At 43.0% G+C, this 21,335-nt stretch overlaps 1 protein-coding gene and 1 long non-coding RNA gene across 2 annotated transcripts in view; both read left to right on the top strand.

Moving 5' to 3' along the window:
• LOC103019076 (uncharacterized) overlaps positions 1 to 7,786 on the top strand; it is a 69,006-nt gene extending 61,220 nt beyond the window's left edge. The window contains exons 2-3 of the long non-coding RNA XR_451783.2: positions 3,787 to 3,870; positions 7,268 to 7,786. This is a non-coding gene — a long non-coding RNA (uncharacterized LOC103019076). The remainder of the gene's footprint in view (positions 1 to 3,786; positions 3,871 to 7,267) is intronic.
• Positions 7,787 to 8,493: 707 nt separating this feature from the next.
• Positions 8,494 to 21,335, top strand: part of RTN4IP1 (reticulon 4 interacting protein 1) — a 110,075-nt gene continuing 97,233 nt past the window's right edge. Inside the window, exon 1 of the mRNA XM_007190649.3 lies at positions 8,494 to 8,511. The gene's annotated coding sequence lies outside the window, so the exon portion shown is untranslated. The remainder of the gene's footprint in view (positions 8,512 to 21,335) is intronic.

The following is a 21,335-nucleotide window of genomic DNA, read 5'->3' on the forward strand; positions in this document are numbered from 1 at the left end:
AGCAGCAAACCCGGGGAAGAGTTGGGCTGTTGGGGATACAGTCAGCACAGGCCCCGTGTGTCTGTGCTGGGCTTCCCACCCCAAGAGGCGAAGAAGGAACTGAATGGGGACTGGGTCCTCTACCCTGTAGCTGGGCCAGTGTGAGAAGTCTGGAGGGAAGGGTTTCCTGCAGCTTCTATAAGTCAGCCCGTGGGGACAGAGATTGCTTCTGCCATCTGTGGGATTCTCATCACTTGGGACTCATAAACCACCACGTCCTAAGACGTGAAGAGCTCACACAGAAAAATACCATGCCATCTAAAAGGGGCCAGCAGCCAGAGAGAAAAAGCAAAATACATTCCCAGCAAGATGAAGCTCTGAGAGGCGTGTCTGAGTGGGGGAGGGACAGGGATATGAGCTTCCATGACAAAATAGCAACTGCTGGTGGGTGGAAAAAGAGGGAGAAAAAAATAAAATTCCAAAAGTCTAAGGGAGGAAAATGGAAAGTAAAATGATTCTAAACCTCTCATCTTATTGGAGTGAGGGAGAATCAGAAGAGAGCTGAAGCATCTCTGTGGGGAAATGATGCAAATTGGGGAGGAAAATAATATCTTGTTCTCAGAAAAATATATATATACATTTTTTAAAAATCTGTATAAGAAGGAGTTAGGCTCCCAGGTCACCTCTCTTGCCTCACCCAGGATGAGTGGCCCTCCACTGCCTCCTGGCCAAAGACTCTCCGAGAGGCTGAACCACAGGGATTCTGGACTAAAGGCCACCAGGCACACCGAGGCAGGGAAACCACACTGAAAATGGGGACTAGGAGGAAAGTGGGTTACAGAAAGGTGGGATCCCTGGGCCCTGGTCTTCTTCTGTGCCGCACCTCTCAGACACTAGTAGCCATGCTTATCCCTCTCAGAAGGGAACTGGAGGTTTCCCCTTGGAGGACCTGACCAGCTCCGGGGAGAAGACTTAAAGATATTGATAGCTAGAAACCCCCAATGAAACAGCGCTGCAGGGAAGCCCACCAGTCAACAGATTCCACCCACACACTGAACTCCTAAACTGCCATCTAGTACAGCATTCTTTTTTTAAAAAATTGAAGTATAATTGATTTACAACGTTTCAGGTGTACAGCAAAGTGATTCAGTTATACACACACACACACACACACACACACACACACACATATACATATTATATATTCTTTTTCAGATTCTTTTCCATTATAGGTTATTGATATTCAAGATATTGAATACAGTTCCCTGTGCTATACTGTAAGTACTTGTTGTTTATTTATTTTATATACAGTAGAGTGTATCTGTTAATCCCCAATTTTTAATTTATCCCTCCTCCTCTTTACCCTTTGGTAACCATAAGTTTGTTTTTTATGTCTGTAGTACATCACTCTTAAATATGAGCAAATAATCAAGGATCACCAGATATGTGAGAAAAATCTAACATGAAAGGCAGAGACCAGAAAGAAAGATTAAAAATTTTGGAAAAAAGGAAAAAGTATAGGCAACAGAAGAAAACCTTAAAAGTCCTCAGTATCTCTGGAGAGAAAAGGTATTCAAGAAACAAAAGAAGCAATTAAAAAGTAACATTTAGAGAACAATTAATAGATATATATATATATTTATTTATTTATTGAAGTCTAGTTGATTTACAATGTCGTGCTAATTTCTGCTGTACTGCAAAGTTGTTCAGTTATACATATATATACATTCTTTTTTTAAATATTCTTTTCCATTATGGTTTATCATAGGATACGGAATATACCTCTCTGAGCTATACAGTAGAACCTTGTTTTTTATCCATTCCATATATAATAGTTTACATCTACTAACCCCAATCTCCCACTCCATCCTTCCCCCAAACCCCTCCCCCTTGGCAACCACAAGTCTGTTCTAATAGAGATACATTTTTAATTGGAGATTAAAAATAGGATAGCAGAAAGGAAAAATTCAAGAGAAGAATTAGATGAAATATTGTCAATTTTAGCAAACAGAAATACAGGACTCTCAGTTCAATCTGAATTTCAGAAAACAACAAATTGTTTTAGTATAAATATGTCCCAGGCAATACTTTGTTTGTCTGAAATTAATATTTACCTAAGTATCCTATATTTTATCTAGTAACCCTAGTTGCAAGACAAATTTGGTAAAATCTCCAAGAAAATATAACCAGAGAGAGAGAGAGGCATAATAAAATTCAAAGATCATTTGAGGAAGTCCAATATTTGAATGATAAGGAGTTCTAGAAAAAGAGAACAGAGAAAACAGACGGAAAAAATTATCTAGGAAATTTCCCAGAACTGATTGAGAGAGTCTACCCAGAGCCAAGCACAAGGATAAAAAAATCTCTGACAAAACACATCATTATGGGACCTCCCTATTGACACAGTGGTTAAGAATCCACCTGCCAATGCAGGGGACACAGGTTCGAGCCCTGGTCTGGGAGGATCCCACATGCCGCGGAGCAACTAAGCCTGTGCGCCACAACTACTGAGCCTGCGCTCTAGAGCCCACAAGCCACAACTATGGAGCCCACGTGCCTAGAGCCCATGCTCCACAACAAAGAGAAGCCACCGCAATGAGAAGCCCATGCACCACAATGAAGAGTAGCCCCCGCTTGCCGCAACTAGAGAAAACCCACTCTCAGCAACGAAGACCCAATGCAGCCAAAAATTAAATAAATAAATAAATAAAATAACATTTAAAAAAAATCATTATAAAGTTGCATAGCACTAAGGACAAAACAGTGAAAGATCAAGCCACATACAGAGGATTAGGAATGAGAACAGCAAAAATTTTCTACAGATAACAAGGGAGCAATGCCTTCTGAATTCTCAGAGAAAATTTATTTCTGGTCTAGAATTCTATACCCCAGCTAAACAGACCATCAGATCTGAAGGCGGAATAAAAAATTTTTTCTGGAATCTTTCAACAAACTTAACGTATATGTACCCTTTCTCAGAAAGCTATTGGAGGATGTGCTCCATCACAATGTGAGAGTTAACCAAGAAAGAAGTTAAGGACCGCAGGAGAGAGAGTCGGGCAATCCCTAAAATGATAAAAGATGGAGATTTTAGGAAGATAACTGAATATATATATATATATATATTCTTTTTCAGATTCTTTTCCATTATAGGTTATTACAAGATATTGAATATAGTTCCCTGTGCTAGTAGGTCCTTGTTGTGTATCTATTTTATATATAATAGTCTGTACCTGCTAATTCCAAACTCCTAATTTATCTCTCCCCCTCCCCTTTTTCCCTTTGGTAACCATAAATTTTTTCTATGTCTGTGAGTCTATTTTTGTTTTGTAAATAAGTTCATTTGTATCATTTTTTTTAGATTCCATATATAAGTGATATCATATTATATTTGTCTTTCTCTGTCTGACTTACTTCACTTAGTATGATAATCTCTAGGTCCATCCATGTTGCTGCAAATGGCATTATTTCATTCTTTTTTTATGGCTGAATACTATTCCATTGTAAATATATACACCACATCTTTGTTATATATTCATCTGTTGATGGACATTTTGGTCCTAAAAATATTTAAAAATAAAATTTAGCAGACATTCCTAATAAGGTAAATTAGAAACAGAAGAAAAAAGATAAAATTTATAAAAATGATAAAACACATTAAAGACTACAAAAAATAAGAACAAATATTATCCTAAATGGCAAAAGGAGAATGGTAGGAGATTTGGTCTTGAGAGGTAGCAACTCCTACATCATAAAGAACTTTTTTGTGCCTGTGAAATTAAGAATGTTAAGCTCTTTCTTTCCTAGAGTCCCCAAAATGTGAAGGACCACCTGCATTAGAAGCACTTGTTTTAGGGTCCCAGGTGTCTACATTTCAAACAAGAGACCCAGGTAAGTTTGTTTTGGATTAACTTTTTTTTTAATACTTCTTTTTTTTTTGCTTTTAAAAAAAGTTTTATTGAGATATTTTACATAGCATAGAATTTACCCATTTTAAGTGTACAATACAATGAATTTTAGTATATTTACAAAGTTATACAATCATCTACCAGACTCTAATTCTAGAACAACTCCATTACTCCAAAAAGAAGTTTGTGCCCATCTAGTCACTCCCTATTCCCACCTCTAGCCCTAGGCAGCTACTAATTTTCTTTCTTTCTTTCTCTATATATTTTCCTTTTAGGATATCTCACATAAGTAGAATCATACAATAGGTGTTATTTTGTGTCTGGCTTCTTTCACTGAGCACACTTTTGAGGTTTTGGATTAACTTTGAGAACCGCTACTTAGGACAACAGAAGTTACCAGAGGGTTCAAACTGAGGAGCAACAAGATCGGATTTTCAAAGACCTCCTCCTTCCTCTTCTCCCCCCAGCGCACCCATCCCCACGTGGAGGACCAGTAGGGTTGTCACTCTAACTACACCATTTCCTATGGAAAAGTTGGGTCATGTCGCCATTCAATGCCAGAAAAGTTACTGGAAGTGGCCTTGGTTCCTGGGGCATCAGGTTTCATCTCATTCACAGTAAACAGCAAGATAACATCTTCCTGGGACAGGGAGAGAAATAAATGCTGAGTCGTGTCTGAGAATCTGAGCTGGTCTATCTTGGTTTTGGAAGTTTTGTTTTTTTTTAAAATTCCATAATAACAAAACTTAAAATAGCTCTCAGAGGTGGTCAGTGTCATTTTTGCAAGTGCTGGAGGAAGAAATCAGGGCAGAGGGAGTCCTCCAGGTGGGTCTCAGAGCCCACCTTGCAGCTGTTTTCATTCAGAATTCGGTGACATTGGAAAAGCAGGTGTGCCACCTCTAGAGATCTGGGGAGCAACCGGCCTAGAAGCCATAGGGCATCTCAGGAAACTTAAATAGCAACAGTGAAAACAAACCGTCCTTCTGAGCCGTTGGTTCGACCAAGGGGACTTAGGGAAGCCTTTTCCAGCCCTGGGAGACTTTTTGAACAGAAACTCTAGGCAGTGGTTCTGAAACTTAGCCTATGTCAGAATGACCTGGAGGGCTTGATTAACGCTGCTCGCTGAGCACCATCCCAGACTTTCTGATTCAGTAGATCTGGGTGCAGCTAGAGATTTGGCATTTCTAACAAGTTCCCACGTGTTACCGAGACTTCAGGAATGACTGCCCCGTAGTAGGCAAAAGCAATCTGCTCAGCAACATTTTTTTGCTGGGCAATGGCTTTATGCCCCTACTGAAAGGGAAAACTAGGGATGCCGATGGGAGGCATGTTGGGGTCACACTCAGAGTTGTAATAAAACACTCCTCTCGAGGCCAAGGAACAGACTTGGACCTACTTGGACCTATGTACCTTTTTACAACAAACAAACCACAAATATCTGATCAGTGACTATCACAACTATAGCTCCCATTTATTGAGCACTATCTGTATGCCAGGCACTCCATAGACATTTAAGCTTCACAGCAGCCCTATGGCTCGCTGCACACTGACCCTGCCAGGCATATCCCACCCCAGGGCCTTGGCACTGGTGGGTCCCTTGGTCTGAAATGTGCTTCCCTCACACAGCTCTCTCCTACTGTCCTTTTGGGTCTTTGTACAAACACCGTCTTGTCAGAGAGGGCTTCCCTGGTCACCCCTTCTAGAATCTCACCCCCCACCCCTGCCCCCAAACTTCCATTCCCCACCTTCACAGCCTTATTTTCTCTCCTGAGCACTTATCACTAGTGTTCTATATATTTGGCTTGTTTTGTTTATTTTCTGCTTCCCTCATTAGTACGCAGGCACCAGGGCAGGGATTGTGTCATTGTTGTTTCTCTAGGGCCTAGAACTGTCTGGTACATAGTTCACAGTCCATACTTACTGGTAAAATGAACAAATGAAACCTGCAGAGCGCTAAGCCTTACTTTGCAGGGACATGCAGAATTTGGTAACATGATGATTAGGGCCTGTCAACTAAAAAGCCTTCACATCTGGCATTATTTCACTGGTGCTGTTTAAATGCGAGGGAGGAAAATAAGTAGAAATTAGAACAAAGAGAGGATGGGAACTGGGGGTTAGGGGTGGGAGCAGGCTGGGCTGAGTAGAAGCCCCGGCAGTGGCACAACTCACCTCGGCCCTGAGGGGAGTTGCCCCTCAAGTCTCCTGCCGAGGGTGGCTCTCAGTGGGTGGGTACGTCCCCGGGGCTCCTACTGGGGGCAGAAAACAGGTGCTGCAGTCGGCAAGCGTGGAACACCCTGGCCAGCCTAGTTGCTGGAAAGCAGGACTGGTTTCTGGAATGACAAAGAAGGGTTAGTTGAAAAGAGTAGCTTTCACATATCCCAGCCAGCTGACCCTGGAGGGGACCGGAGCTAGGTTTTCACCCAGAAGTGGCAGCTGACACAGCAGCATGACGGCAGGAAAGACGCAGGGTCAGAGAGAGGCCGGCCGTGAGCCAGCAACCATACCCCTGAGGCAAAAGGAAGAATCGAGACCTATGATTTAACTGCGTAAACAGACTCTGATTGGAAACACTCTCTGATAGCGTCCATGCCACTTGGAAAATATGAAACATTTCCTTTCTTGGCACCTATTTCTAAAGGACAGGGTGCAGTGTTGACTACTTGGTAACAATATATATATTCAGTTCCTTAATGAACTCCAGGCCAGCGTGCCTTTTCTCCTGTGTGAACATGAAAAAAAAAAAAAGAAAGAGGGTTTCCCTGGTGGCGCAGTGGTTGAGAGTCTGCCTGCCAATGCAGGGGACGCGGGTTCGGGCCCTGGTCTGGGAAGATCCCACATGCCGCGGAGCAACTAGGCCCGTGAGCCACAATTACTGAGCCTGCGCGTCTAGAGCCTGTGCTCCGCAACAAGAGAGGCCGCGATGGTGAGAGGCCCGCGCACCGCGATGAAGAGTGGCCCCCACTTGCCGCAACTAGAGAAAGCCCTCGCACAGAAACGGAGACCCAACACAGCCATAAATAAATAAATTTTTTAAAAAAGAAAGAAAGTGGCTGAATAGTTGAGTTCCTGGTGCTGTGCACACCGGCAGGTGCTCAGGTCACGCTGCACAGCACAGCACCCCAGGGAAAAAAGAGGAAAAAGATATATAAAATAATGTGAAAGCCAAGAAACAGACTTCACCCACAGTGATCAACTGACCAACAACTGGATTCAATTAGATTTGATTCCACAAACAGTCACTGTAGAAATCAACTCAGGGTGGAAAGTCCTTTTCTAAATAAAATCCAAAGTGTGATAGGGATGATCGGGTCCCCAGTGTTAAAGGTCCTTGAAGTGTCGAGGAGGTAATTTGGCAAATCTTACTTCCTGTCTCCATCAAGAGAACACGGAGGACCTACCGAGGACTGCAGAGTAAAGACTGCACGGGTCCCAGAGCGATAAAGGGCAATGCTGCGTTATGGTAAGCCGAGGGAGGAGCTATGAGGCTAAGGGCTTGGTCTGGGGGAGCGGAACTGTTGATAGAGGTTGTTTACTAAAGGGCGCCCAGGTCAAACATGCAGGGAACACATCAGGTGAAACAGGTAAATGGGTCTCTTTACTGTATTCTTCCATAAGCTAAGGTGCCCTGGGAATCTACAAGAAGACCACAGCATAGAGTGTTTCTCAAATATTTGACCCTAGAAACCTTTTTTCAAAAAACCTACATTAGAAAAAAAAAAACTGCTCTAAGCCTAGGTATCCCTCTGCACCTGGGCTTGGGAAGAAAGCTGTGGGCTAAATGCGCCGTTTATAAGCAGATTCTACTAGATTGGTAGGGAAGGACTTGTTACCACTGCGTTAGTGAGTTCTTGAAAGGGCTACTAAACTTCCTCAAGCCTCTAAACCTGACTGTGACAAACAGTGACCTGGAGAGGATGCCTTCCTGCAGATGGGAGAACTCAAGCTAGGCCTTTCCTGGATACGCTCTCACCAGGCAAAGCTTCAAACAATGCCATGGGAGTCGAATCTTTTTTTTTTTTTTTAAAGTGCTGTTTGCAACTTACCAAATTGATTTTATCAATCTCTAAAGCGTTGCAATTTGAAAAATACCAAATTCAATCTAAACTTAAGCATGTTAAAAGCCTTAGACCTCTTCCTCCAAAGAATTCCATGCTAATTATCTCCTGGGGTAGAATGGGCAGGAGAGGCCTTAGGGCTGGGTTTTTCCTTCAGGAAAAGTAGTACCAAATACCTTCTTCGGGCAATACAAGATCTTGACTAGGCCCTGCTTTTGGAAAAGAACAGGGAAAACTGTGATTAAAACTGTTGTTAAAATGAGGCTTTCAAATTTTAAGTGTGATTCTGTCGTCCTAGCTATAAACAATTCACAGCTGTTCTCGAGATTTGTTCTAATTGAGATCACAGGTGAGAACGCAGATAAGGAGATGATGCGGATTCGGACTGTGGCGTTGGGCGTCTCCCAGGCAGTCTTACCTGAAGACACTCTTTCCTCCCTTCACCTCATAATTCGTGTCTGAATGCCACTTCCTGGACCCTGAGCCAGGCTCAGCCTCTGAGGGAGAGAGGACCTAACCAAACTGACCTAACTCCGGACCCCAAAAGGCCTCCTGGTGCCTCGAGAAAGGTAAGAAAGATGAGTGATTTTAAAAGATTCTGTTCAGGGCTTCCCTGGTGGCGCAGTGGTTGAGAATCCGCCTGCCAATGCGGGGGACACGGGTTCGAGCCCTGGTCTGGGAAGATCCCACATGCCACGGAGCAACTCGGCCTGTGAGCCACAACTACTGAGCCTGCGCGTCTGGAGCCTGTGCTCCGCAACAAGAGAGGCCGCGATAGTGAGAGGCCCGCGCACCGCGATGAAGAGTGGCCCCCGCTTGCCACGGCTGGAGAAAGCCCTCGCACAGAAACGAAGACCCAACACAGCCATAAATAAATAAATAAATAAATAAAAATTAATAAAAGATTCTGTTCATACCTTTCTAGCATACCAGAAAGGCCTGGACCCCCAGGGTGCGGTTCCCCAGGTCAGACAGCGCCTTCTCCCAACCCTTTGGTGCACAAAGGGCGTGTCCAACAAAAGCTTTTTTAACTACCAATTGAATATGATATTTTGCAAAGCACTGTGGTTTTTCAAGCTTTAACTTCGAGGGGTCTAGAAAATATTTGTGTTCTCATTTTTCCTTTTCCACTCTCTTCTGTTCTCGATTCGTTTGATTTCCTTCTGAGCATTTTGGCTGCAGCGTTCCCCATGATTGTCCCTTGGAGTAATATCTGGACTCTAAAATACAATCTTCTTGTTTGGAAAATTAAAAAGAAAAATAGAAGTGTAGGTACTGGGGCCTGAGGAGCAGCGGGAGAGAAATGGGGTGGTGTCGGGGGCCAAGGAGAAGCAGTAGCCCAGTTAGAATGGCAAAAGCCACTGTAATTTCAAGACTGAAAAAAAGTGGATTTTACCGTGCTCAATCAATTTAACTGTTCAAATGGTTATTGTTCCCCTGGTGTTTATAAAAACATGTGAAATGAATGGAGACAGATTCACACAGACTTGAAGAGTTTTCGGAAACCATGAGTATACCCACAGGGTCTGCTGTAGTTTTGCCCAGTGTTGTGAATCTCATCAATTCTATTGTCTGCAGAAATGAGGCAGTAAAGCCTGGTGGTCAAGGGGCGGGGGAGGTGTCTCTGCACTGATTCACTGTGTAACCTTGGGCAAGTCACTTGACCTTGCCAAGCCTCAGTTTCCTCCTTTTTAAGTGGGCATTACTCACAATTGTACCCACCATTTAGGATTGTTGTCAGGATTTAATGAAGTAACGTATGGAAAGCACTTACTACAAAGGCTGTCATGTGGTGAATGCTGAATAAATTTTGTTATGAAACGCTACATGAATAAAGCTATTGCAAGTAAACCAAGATTTAGTTTTTGGCAGAGTTTCATTGAAAGCCATCTGAGAGAAGGCCGGCAAGGGGAAAAGTCCTTGTAGGCCTTTTGCTTCGTGTATAAGCACAGCAGATTTCAACCAGGAGCCATTTGCCCTTCAAGAGACATTTTCTGTCTGAGATACTTTTAGTTTGTCATACTGGTGGGGGTGGGGAGAGCTACTGGCGTCTGGTGGGTAGAGACTGGAGCTGCTGCTCAACATCCTACATCGCACAGGACAGCCCCCATAACAAAGAATTATCTGGCCCCAAATGCCAATCATGTGAGGTTAAAAAAAAAATTGACCTAGAACCGTCCCGTTAACATCTCAGGTCTAGGGGTTATACTTTCCTTTATGGCTCCGCCCCAAAAAAAGTTGTAAATGAAGTCTCAAGAGAATAAAATTCTCAATTCCCTAAGGGCCAAACCCCACTGGCAAAGAAGAGATGTAGCAAAATTAGGAAATGCAGATTTTAGTATCACCGGAGATAGAACCCTGGTATTTATCCACAGCTGTTTCAGGCTTTCAATGTTGAGGTGAACTGGTGGAATCACAGAGACCTATGGAGGTAGGTTAGACCAATGAAAGCATGGGCTCACTTTGAAGAATTTAGTTTGGTGGGAAGAGAAATTTGTGATGTTAACTTGGGGCCTGAGATTAAAGCACAGATGTGCTGAATCTAAGAGGAGTATCTTGGTTGATAATTCCTCAGGCCTACTTAAAAATAAATATAAATCAGGGTAGATCCTTTCAGGAAGACTTGTTTTGATTCAAACAAATTTACGGCTGGCCCTTCATGTCTGTGGGTTCTGCATTCGAGAATTCAACCAACTGGGGATTGAAAATATTCGGTAAAAATATGTTGAATAGAAGTGGTGAGAGTGGGCATCCTTGTTTTTTTCCTGAATTTAAGCAGGAAGGCTTTCAGCTTTTCACTGTTGAGTATTATGTTTCATGTGGGTTGTCGTAAATGGCTTTTCTTTTCTTTTTTTTAAATATTTATTTATTTATTTATTTATTTATGGCTGTGTTGGGTCTTCGTTTCTGTGCGAGGGCTTTCTCTAGTTGCGGCAAGCGGGGGCCACTCTTCATCGCGGTGCGCGGGCCTCTCACTATTGCGGCCTCTCTTGTTGCGGAGCACAGGCTCCAGACGCGCAGGCTCAGTAATTGTGGCTCACGGGCCCAGCTGCTCCGCGGCATGTGGGATCCTCCCAGACCAGGGCTCGAACCCGTGTCCCCTGCATTGGCAGGCAGACTCTCAACCACTGCGCCACCAGGGAAGCCCCCGTAAATGGCTTTTATTATGTTGAGATATGTTCCCTCTATACCCACTTTGGTGAGAGTTTTTATTATGACTGGATGTTGAATTTTATCAGATGCTTTTTCTGTGTCTATTAAGATGATTGTGTGTTTTTTGTCTTTTCTTTTGTTAACGTGGTGTATCACGCTGATTGATTTGCTTATGTTGAACCATCCTTGTGACCCTGGAATGAACCTAACTTGATCATAGTGTATGATCTGTTTTATGTATTGTTGGATTCAGTTTGCTAATATTTTGTTGAGGATTTTGCATCTATATTCATCAGAGATATTGGCCTGTAATTTTCTTTTTTTTGTAGTGTCTTTGGTTTTGGTACCAGGGTGACGGTGGCCTCATAGAATGAACTTGGGAGTGTTCCCTCCTCTTCAGTCTTTTGGAATAGTTTGAGAAGGATTGGTACAAGGTTTTCTTTGTATGTTTAGTAGAATTCCCCAGTGAAGCCTTCTGGTCCTGGACTTTTATTTGCAGGGAGGTGGGGTTTTTTTTGTTTTTTTTTTTAAAGCTATTTTAATTTTTTATTTATTTATTTTTTTTTAATTTATTTATGGCTGTGTTGGGTCTTCATTTCTGTGCGAGGGCTTTCTCTAGTTGCGGCAAGTGGGGGCCACTCTTCATCACGGTGTGCAGGCCTCTCACTATCGCGGCCTCTCTCGTTGCGGAGCACAGGCTCAGTAATTGTGGCTCACGGGCCTAGTTGCTCTGCGGCATGTGGGATCTTCCCTGACCAGGGCTCGAACCCATGTCCCCTGCATTGGCAGGCAGACCCTCAACCACTGCGCCACCAGGGAAGCCCAGGGAGGTGGTTTTTATTTATTTATTTATTTAGATTCTTTTCACTTCAAGTGATCAGTCCATTCAAATGATCTGTTTCTTCTTGACTCAATTTTGGCAGGCTGTATATTTCTAGAAACTTGTCCATTTCTTCTACATTGTTCAATTTGTTGCTTATACAACTCATAATCAAAAAAAGCAAACAGGGGACTTCCCTAGTGGTGCAGTGGTTAAGAATCTGCTTGCCAAAGCAGGGGACACGGGTTTGATCCCTGGTCCGGAAAGATCCCACATGCCATGGAGCAACTAAGCCTGTGTGCCACAACTGCAGAGCCTGTGCTCTAGAGCCCATGAGCAACAACTACTGAGCCCATGTGCCACAACTACTGAAGCCTGCATGCCTAGAGCCTGTGCTCTACAACAAGAGAAACCACTGCAATGAGAAGCACGTGCACCACAACGAGGTGTGGCCCCCACTTGCCACAATTAGAGAGAGCCTGTTCACAGCAACGAAGACCCAGTGCAGCCAAAAATAAATAAATAAAATAAAATAAAAAAGAAAAATGTTAAAAAAAAAAAAAAGCAAACAACCCAATCAAAAAATGGGCAGAAGATCTAAATGGACATTTCTCCAAAGAAGACATACAGATGCCCAACATGAAAAGATGCTTGACATTGCTCATTTTTAGAGAAATGCAAATCAAAACCACAATGAGGTATCACCTCATACTGGTCAGAATGGCTATAATCAAAAAGTCTACAAATAATAAATGTTGGAGAGGGTGTGGAGAAATGGGAACCCTTGTACACTGTTGGTGGGAATGTAAATTGGTGCAGCCACTATGGAAAACAGTCTGGAGGTTCCTTAAAAAACTAAAAATAGAGCTACCATATGATCCTGGGCATATATCTGGAAAAGATAAACTCTAATTTGAAAAGATACATGCACCCCAATGTTCACAGCAGCACTATTTACAGTAGCCAAGACATGGCGAAAACCCAAGTGCCTATCAATAGATGATTAGTTTAAGAAGATGTGGTCCATATATACAATGAAATATTACTCAGCCATAAAAAAGAATGAAATATTGCTGTAACATGGATGGACCTATAGATTATCACACTAAGTGAAGTAAGTCAGACAAAGACAAATATCCTATAATATCACTTATGTGGAATCTAAAAAATAATACAAATGAATCTAATCTATATACAAAATGGAAACAAACTCACAGACACAGAAAACAAACTTATGGTCACTAAAGGGGAAAGGGAGGTGGAGGAGGGATAAATTAGGAGTATGGGATTAACAAATATAAACTACTATGCATAAAATAGATAAGCAACAAGGATTTACTGTATAGCACTGGGAAATATATTTAATATCTTATAATAACCTATAATGGAAAATAATCTGGAAAAGAATTATATATATTACTGAACCACTTTGCTGTACACCTGATACTAAGACAATATTGTAAATCAACTATACTTCAATTGAAAAAAATATTCGAGGAAAAAATTCCAGAACGTTCCAAAAAGTAAAACTTGAATTTGTCGTGCTCCAGCAACTATTAACATAACATTTACATTGTATTTACATAACATTTACATTGTGTTAGGTATTGTAAGTAACCTAAAGATGAATTAAAGTATGTGAGAAGATGTACATAGGTTATATGCAAATACTATTTTATATAAGGGACTTGAGCATCTACAGGATTTTGGTATCTGCAGGGGTCCATGGATACCAAGGAACAACTGCACTAAGTTGTGTGTGATTCTCGCAGATTTGCACAAATCAGATCCAAAGACTTTCTAGATTGCTGTTGACAGTAGCCCCAAAGAGGGAGCTGTATCTTTATGTCTAGACAAACTCCTACCCTCTTCAACTTGAGATCAAAACATAAGACGAAGCAGAGAAATGGCTGAGAAATGATCTGACGCTGTGTGTTGTCACTGACTGTCAGGGTGTGAGCCTTATCCCTGGTCATCTCACGAGAAGCAGGTTAATGGACAGTGGGCTGTTCTGTCTTTGGCAGATGCAAACCTGTGTACATCAGAGTCCATCCTTGCTTTTGCCTAGCAGAGAGATGACCAGGCAGCAGCATTCTAGGGTGCAGGTTGGCAGGCCTAGCAGCCCTTCAGGCCATAGCCTCTTTGGCCTTTGCCTGAGTTGCATAAAGGCCAATCTCAGGACTAGCAGAAAGGAGGGTCAAGGATGGCAAGCCTGACAGGGAAAGGAGAGTCAAACAAAACCTACCAAATGGTACATGACCTTCCCATGTTAAACTTGGAATGTCAGTGCACCACTTCAACTACCGTTATAGCTTATTCCTTTTTCTGAAATCCTCCTGAAATGTTTCTTGCATTTAAACTTCTGTTGGAGCTTAACCAAACTCTCCAATGGCAATTTAAGGTTGAGAACATTTCAAAAGGATACAAAAATTGAATAAGCTTCTTGGTTTGGGAGGGGGTGATGGCAACATCAGGGGTACACTGACCTTGCCACTTTATGAGCAGAAGGCAGGTGTGAGCTTTCAAAATAATGTTCCAGAATATCCACAGAAAGTGAATAAAGATTACCCTGTTGTCCCATTTGAATGCTATGCCACTGTGAACAGTGCCCAAAAGTTTGATTATATGGTCACCTTTGTTACAAGAATGAGACTTTGAGTGATTTTCATAACATTGATAGAAGTGGGTTCAATAAAATATTTCAAAGCTAGGATGTCCTCAGAGCCCTGAAATTTTTGGTCATAGAAGGAAACATCTGCAAGCAGATGACTTATGACAAGCATTATATTTTGAAGAGCTCCCTAATTGACCATGATATGATAACGACCTCTATGGAACACTAAGCTCTGGAAAGGCTCTAATGGAACCTGGAAGTCTGTTTGGTCAGAAAAAAGTTTCCTTGATGCTTACAAGGGTGAAAAAGGCACCATGGAATAACGCATGGTGGTAAAAAGAGCACTGGACCAAGAACCCAAAGACGGGCCAGCTTCTTACGTACTGCCCTTGCGATCTCAGATATTCTCCAGCCATTTAGAGTTCAGCCCCATCAGTAAAATGAAGATGGATGCTGGCATCTGCTGTGTACTCTACTGGGCTGCAAACATTTGAGAAAACTTCATGAATCGTTGACTAAACAACGGGTGTCTTATGTTCTTGTCAAAAGGTAATGAGAGTTAGAATCAAATTGTATCCTATTAAGGAAATATGTTTATAACCAAATTATTTCCTAAGAACCTCATGTTTCCTGGCATGGTCTTTCATTTCTCTCCTAATATAAAATTTGTCAGGAAACCTATGTTTCTCTGAGTAGAAAATTGCATAGCCAGTAAATATATTTTAAAATGTCTTATTTTACGGTCATCTAGATGTGGTCTTCTGGAGAGGGTCTTAGCCAGAGACCTTTTTATTACAGGAGATAGAAACACATCCAAGTTAGTTCAAAAAAGAGAGCTTGTTACAAAAACAAAAGCAAAACAACAGCAGACCATCTCACATGCATTCCGGTCAAAGTAGAACTATTCCTCATGCAACTGGGTTTGGGAAACCTCCCAAATCAAAGTGGTGCTTTTCTGTTTCTCGACGGCTTCATGGCTCGTTTTTCTCTTCTATATATCACAAACCCACACACTACAAATGTGGCCCAGCCAATCCCCTCAAGTCTATATGACCTGTCGTTTTGAAGGGTAGGAGAATAGAAGCTGAGGGTTTGTTTAGATGTAAGGTAGTTCTATCACCTGTGCTGATTCAAAGGTTCAAACTAGGAGGTAGCAGAACCACCTCCCACCCCCTCCAGGTGTTCCCGGAGGCTGTCATCTTTTGGGAATTTGAATAATTGCCAACTCCAGGTCAAATGCACTGAACTCATCTTTTAAACTGGCATGCGTGCAGGTGGAGCTCAGCATTGATGAGGGCTGGGGGTTGGGCCTCTAAGTTCATTCCCTTGGTCACTCTTTTTATCACTCACCTTTAGCATTTTTTCCTCTATTTCTCTGTTTCCCGAAGCAGTAAAACCCGTAATTTTCTGTGAGCTGCTTATTTTCCATGTGGGTAGATCTGGAAGTTTTCCCAAAGAACCAGCTTTTGGTTTGGTTGATCCTGGGTGTTGTTTGGGGATCTGCTTTCTGCCCCCATGGCTGGGGTGGGGTGGGATTGATAGAGGGAGAGTCTCAGGTTGGTGGAGGGAGACGGTGACGGTTCTCAGTCTGGTTGCTTAGCTGCGGCTTGCAGTTCATGCGCCGGTGCTGCTCTCTTGCTCCAGAAATGGCGAGCTCCGGCCTTCCTTCTACACGCCCGCCTCTACCCTAGAGGGCTGGTGGAGCCCTGCGCACAGCAAGGCGTTCCCACCACAGAGAAGGTGTCAGCATTTGTGCTGGGGGGTGGGAGCTGCCCTGAGGTTACAGCTGCAAGAAGGTCAAGGCCTCTTCCATTCACGGAGGCCGCCTCTTCCTTTGCCCCGACTCTCCATCTGCCATCGTCTCTGCCTCTTCACTCTGATTCTGCCACTTAGCTCTCTGGTAGTGAGACCCTCTCCCCCACTTTCTTCATTCTGAGCTCCAAACGTCTCTGTGGTGCCTTCAGAATGGGAGTTGTTTTTTTTTTAATGCACACAACTTCATTTTAGAGGAGCACTTGTCTCAGTGTTCATTAATTAAGACATCACACTTGGGACTTCCCTGGTGGTCCAGTGGGTAAGACTCCGAGTTCCCAATGCAGGGAGCCCAGGTTCGATCCCTGGTTGGGGAACTAGATCCCACATGCATGCCGCAACCAAAAGATCCTGCATGCCGCAGCGAAGATCCCATGTGCTGCAACTAAGACCCGGTACAGCCAAAATGAATAATAAATAAATATTAAAAAAAAAAAAAAAGACATCACACTTAACTAGAACGTTAACTCATTCTTGGCCATGTATGTCCTCAGCGCCTGGCTCAGGACTGGAGCGCAAGCCGTAGTGGCTGAATGGCTCACGGCTAACACCCTGCAGGGAATCGCATCCCTGCTTGAGATTTGGTACTTTGTTTCCTAAGTTTGTCCCTTCAGTCTCTCCTGCCATCACAGACTGTATCAAGAGAAAACAAGAGATGAGTTTCTTAGAAACAGCTTCTGTCAACAGGCAGTGTCCCTCCCGCCCCCTCCTCTGTCCAAAGTGGTGAGGCTGTAAACAGCTTTCATCAGAAAACTGGCACTTGGAAAATAGAAAACCAATTAGGGAACTGCCAAATGACCCAGGAAAGTGTTATCACAGAGCCAGGAGGGAGAACACACACAGCGGACAAGCACCTGTAAGATGTAACCTTTCGGAAGACAGTGCTGATGGTAAATAGTCAGGTTCTAAGTTTAATCATTCACTAGCTACAGAACTCCTTTAGATATATCTTCTTGTGCTTTATAAGACTGCTGGAATTTATCAAGGGGAAAGTCTACATAGTTCCTCAGGAAAACATTTTCTGTGATACTCTTTTACCTTGTATATCAACCTGCTCAGGCCGCCATAACAAAACATCATGACTGTGTGGCTCAAACAACAGAAATGCATTTTCTCACAGCTCTGGAGGCCAGACATCTGAGGTCAAGGTTTCTGCAGGGTTGGATCCTTCTGTGGTGTCTCTCCTTGGCTTGCAGATGGTTGCCCTCTTGCTGTGTCCTCACATGGTGGATCCTCTGTGCTTGTGCCCCAGTATCTCTTTTTATAAGGACGTGGGTTATGTTGGATTAGGGCCCACCCATATGACCTCATTTAACCTTAATTAAATGGTCCTATCTCCAAATACAGTCACATTCTAAGGTGTGACTTAAGGTGTACATTTTTTTTTTTTTAATATTTGAATTTTGAGGGGGACACAATTCAGTCCATAACACCTTGTTTGGAATTCCCTGGTGGTCCAGTGGTTAGGACTTGGCACTTTCACTGCTGGGACCCAGGTTCAATCCCTGGTCGGGGAACTAAGATCCTATAAGCCACATGGCGCAGCCAAAACAAACAAACAAAAAACACCTTGTCTGCTTGTGGAGGTGAAAAGTAGCAGAATATACCATCCCCAAATATACCAGTTTGTCGTAAGGATGATTTTGAGATAAAGGCACTTCAAAAACAGCACATGCAAGAAAGGTGTGCTGACCTCACCTTTCTTCCTAAAAGCAGGAGATAAAACTCCCACATGAATGATGCCCTCCCTGTACCAGGAAGAAAGAAACATTCTTATCAGCAGAGATGGGAAGTTGAGGCTAAGAGAAATCTGTACAAACAGACCTTGTTAGGATAACCTTCATCTTCCTTTAGCCGCCACAGACATTTTCGTTACTTTTCCACTGTGACTACTTTTTGTTCAACCTAGTATATAAGCACTCAGGCCTAACTGCATTTTGGGTCTTCATTTTCCTGGGAAGGCTCCTATGTGCATGTAAAAATATTAAATAGAACTTGCGTGCTTTCCTCCTGTTAATCTGTCTTCTATCAACTTAATCCTCAGGCCCAGCCGGAGGCTGTAAGAGGGTGGAGAAAAACTTTTGCCTCTCTGCAGAGGCTTGCTGAATACTTTGTTTGTTTGTTTGTTTATTTATGGCTGCATTGGGTCTTCATTGCTGTGCACGGGCTTTCTCAGGGTCTACTCTTCGTTGCAGTGTGTGGGCTTCTCATTGCGGTGGCTTCTCTTGTTGCCGAGCGTGGGCTCTAGGCACACGGGCTTCAGTAGTTGTGGCACGTGGGCTCAGTAGTTGTGGCTCGCGGGCTCGAGCGCAGGCTCAGTAGTTGTGGAGCATGGGCTTAGTTGCTCCGTGGCATGTGGGATCTTCCCGGACCAGGGCTCAAACCTGTGTCCCCTGCATTGACAGGCGGATTCTTAACCACTGCGCCACCAGGGAAGTCCCAGCTGAATACTTTGTGTTGGATGAAAAACAACATCCTTCCCCCCACCCCGCCCCACCCCCTTTCTGATGATTCCTAGGATTACTGAAACAGAAATGGGTTGTAAACAGGGGAGGGGATGGTACAGGGGACATCCAAGAGGGGATGCGTGAATATGGACACCATTCCAGGGTCCCTGGCCTTATCTCTGCTTTGCCTTTATCTCCCTTGAGATCATGGATTCTTCCCTTGCTCTGTTTGTCAGAGCAAAAGAAATTAGACTTCAGAGTCATTTGATGGGAGTGGAGGAGGTGCAGGAAAACAATTACTGGATCATTAATAATATTTTCAGAAGTTCTGTAGGTTTACCTCTGTGGAAACCCTGTGGGAGGTTGCGTAACAGTATTTTCACTGTGTGTAGGGCAAGGAATTGGCTTATAGCTACAGTTTCTCTGCAAGTCTCAGGAGGGGTAGCATTTCTAGCCTTTTGTCTTGAAGTGCTTTGTGTGGCATTAGAAACCTAAGCCACGCACGAAGGAGAGTCTAGAGCAAGCTGTCACGCGATGCTGCCAGCTTGCTGTGTCACAACTTGCTGCCTTGACCCTGCTGCCTAGGAGTTCCCTCCCAGGCTGACCTCCAGCAGAAAGGCCGCCCTTACTGACACGCAGAAACCGCCTGACAGGCTTCACTCCTCAGTGCCATGGAGTAGAATTCAATGAACTATCTATGTCTCAGGTGGGAGGGACTGGAAGGGTTGACTTTGGCGTAGATCTGGGAGATTGATTTTTGGTATTGCTGTGGTTATGAGATCTCTCACTTCCAGGTTATTTCACTTCCAGGTCATAGCTAGGCTTTCTCATTTCTTAAAAGGAAGAAATTCCCTGATAGTTTAAAAACCGATCAAATCTTAGGCAACCAATATACTTTCTTTGAAACACAGTTGTTTATTTTTTTCTTATAAGAATGGAAAAGGGCATCAGAGAAAAATATGTATGTTTTTGCCTTTATCTTTTTAAAAAATAATTTACCTTGATTTTTTTTTTTTTTTTTTAAAGGATTTTCTTATTTATTTATTTATTTATTTTTGGCTGTGTTGGGTCTTCGGTTCGTGCGAGGGCTTTCTCCAGTTGCGGCAAGCGGGGGCCACTCTTCATCGCGGTGCGGGGACCGCTCTTCATCGCGGTGCGCGGGCCTTTCTCTATCGCGGCCCCTCCCGTCGCGGGGCACAGGCTCCAGACGCGCAGGCTCAGCAATTGTGGCTCACGGGCCCAGCTGCTCCGTGGCATGTGGGATCTTCCCAGACCAGGGCTCGAACCCGTGTCCCCTGCATTAGCAGGCAGATTCTCAACCACTGCACCACCAGGGAAGCCCTACCTTGATTTTTAATTGATTATTATTATTATTTTTATTTATTTATTTATTTATTTATTTATTTTTATTTTTGGCTGTATTGGGTCTTCGTTTCTGTGCAAGGGCTTTCTCTAGTTGCGGCGAGAGGGGGCCACTCTTCATCGCGGTGCGCGGGCCTCTCACTGTCGCGGCCTCTCTTGTTGCGGAGCACAAGCTCCAGACGTGCAGGCTCAGTAGTTGTGGCTCACGGGCCCAGTTGCTCCACAGCATGTGGGATCTTCCCAGACCAGGGCCCGAACCCGTGTCCCCTGCATTAGCAGGCAGATTCTCAACCACTGCGCCACCAGGGAAGCCCCTGCCTTTATCTTTATGTTAAGAACTGCTAAAATAATTTAGCTTCAGAATCATTTTATCTATAAAAAAAACTATGATGACTGAGCCTTACATTTTCTTTCTAGGCCACACAAATACCTTTCTCTTCAAATTATAGTAAATGGAATTACACAATTGAAGCAATTATTTAGTAATGAATATACAAATTTAATCAAGATTTACTTATTGAGGTATTTCTCTTGTGTTTTTGAGAACCATGGAGGTTTCTCATGGAAAAAGACACGTCCAGAAATGTTGGAGGAGTATGTGTATGATTTTCAACCAAAGACTTAACTCTTATAAAGGGCAGTTTTGATTAATATACATATATTAGTATATATGTATATTAATATATATACATATAGACACACACAAACTTGACTGAAAGTAAGAAAAAACTTAAGGTTAGGAAAAATATTTTTAAAGAATAAATTTATAAACTGCTCCTTAAAGCTTCATTTTAACCTATATTTCATGTCTGTTTCCACAAAACCCTCCAAGCTTACCTTGCAGAGGTATGCAAAATTCATTCTTGTTACCACAGTGTTTGATTCTTTTACTTAATTTGATTTTTTTCCTTCATGGGAATGAACTGATTTTCCAAAGCCCATTGGAAAAGTAACAATGATAAAATGATGTGTTTTTTAAAGCTGTTTTCTAGTCCACAGAAGTTTCTAATCATACTCTACAAGAACAATTTTGATTCCATATAAATAAATAGAGGAGTTTATTAATGTGTCAAGGACTTCATGCAAGTGTTACACCTTTAAATGAGAGTCCAGAATAAAAGACCAAAACATACCAATATGCCACAAAGTTCCCATTGACACATGGAGCTTTTAGGGGTCATCCCT

The sequence above is a fragment of the Balaenoptera acutorostrata genome, chromosome 14 (assembly GCF_949987535.1).
Source record: "Balaenoptera acutorostrata chromosome 14, mBalAcu1.1, whole genome shotgun sequence".
Lineage (NCBI taxonomy): Eukaryota > Metazoa > Chordata > Mammalia > Artiodactyla > Balaenopteridae > Balaenoptera > Balaenoptera acutorostrata.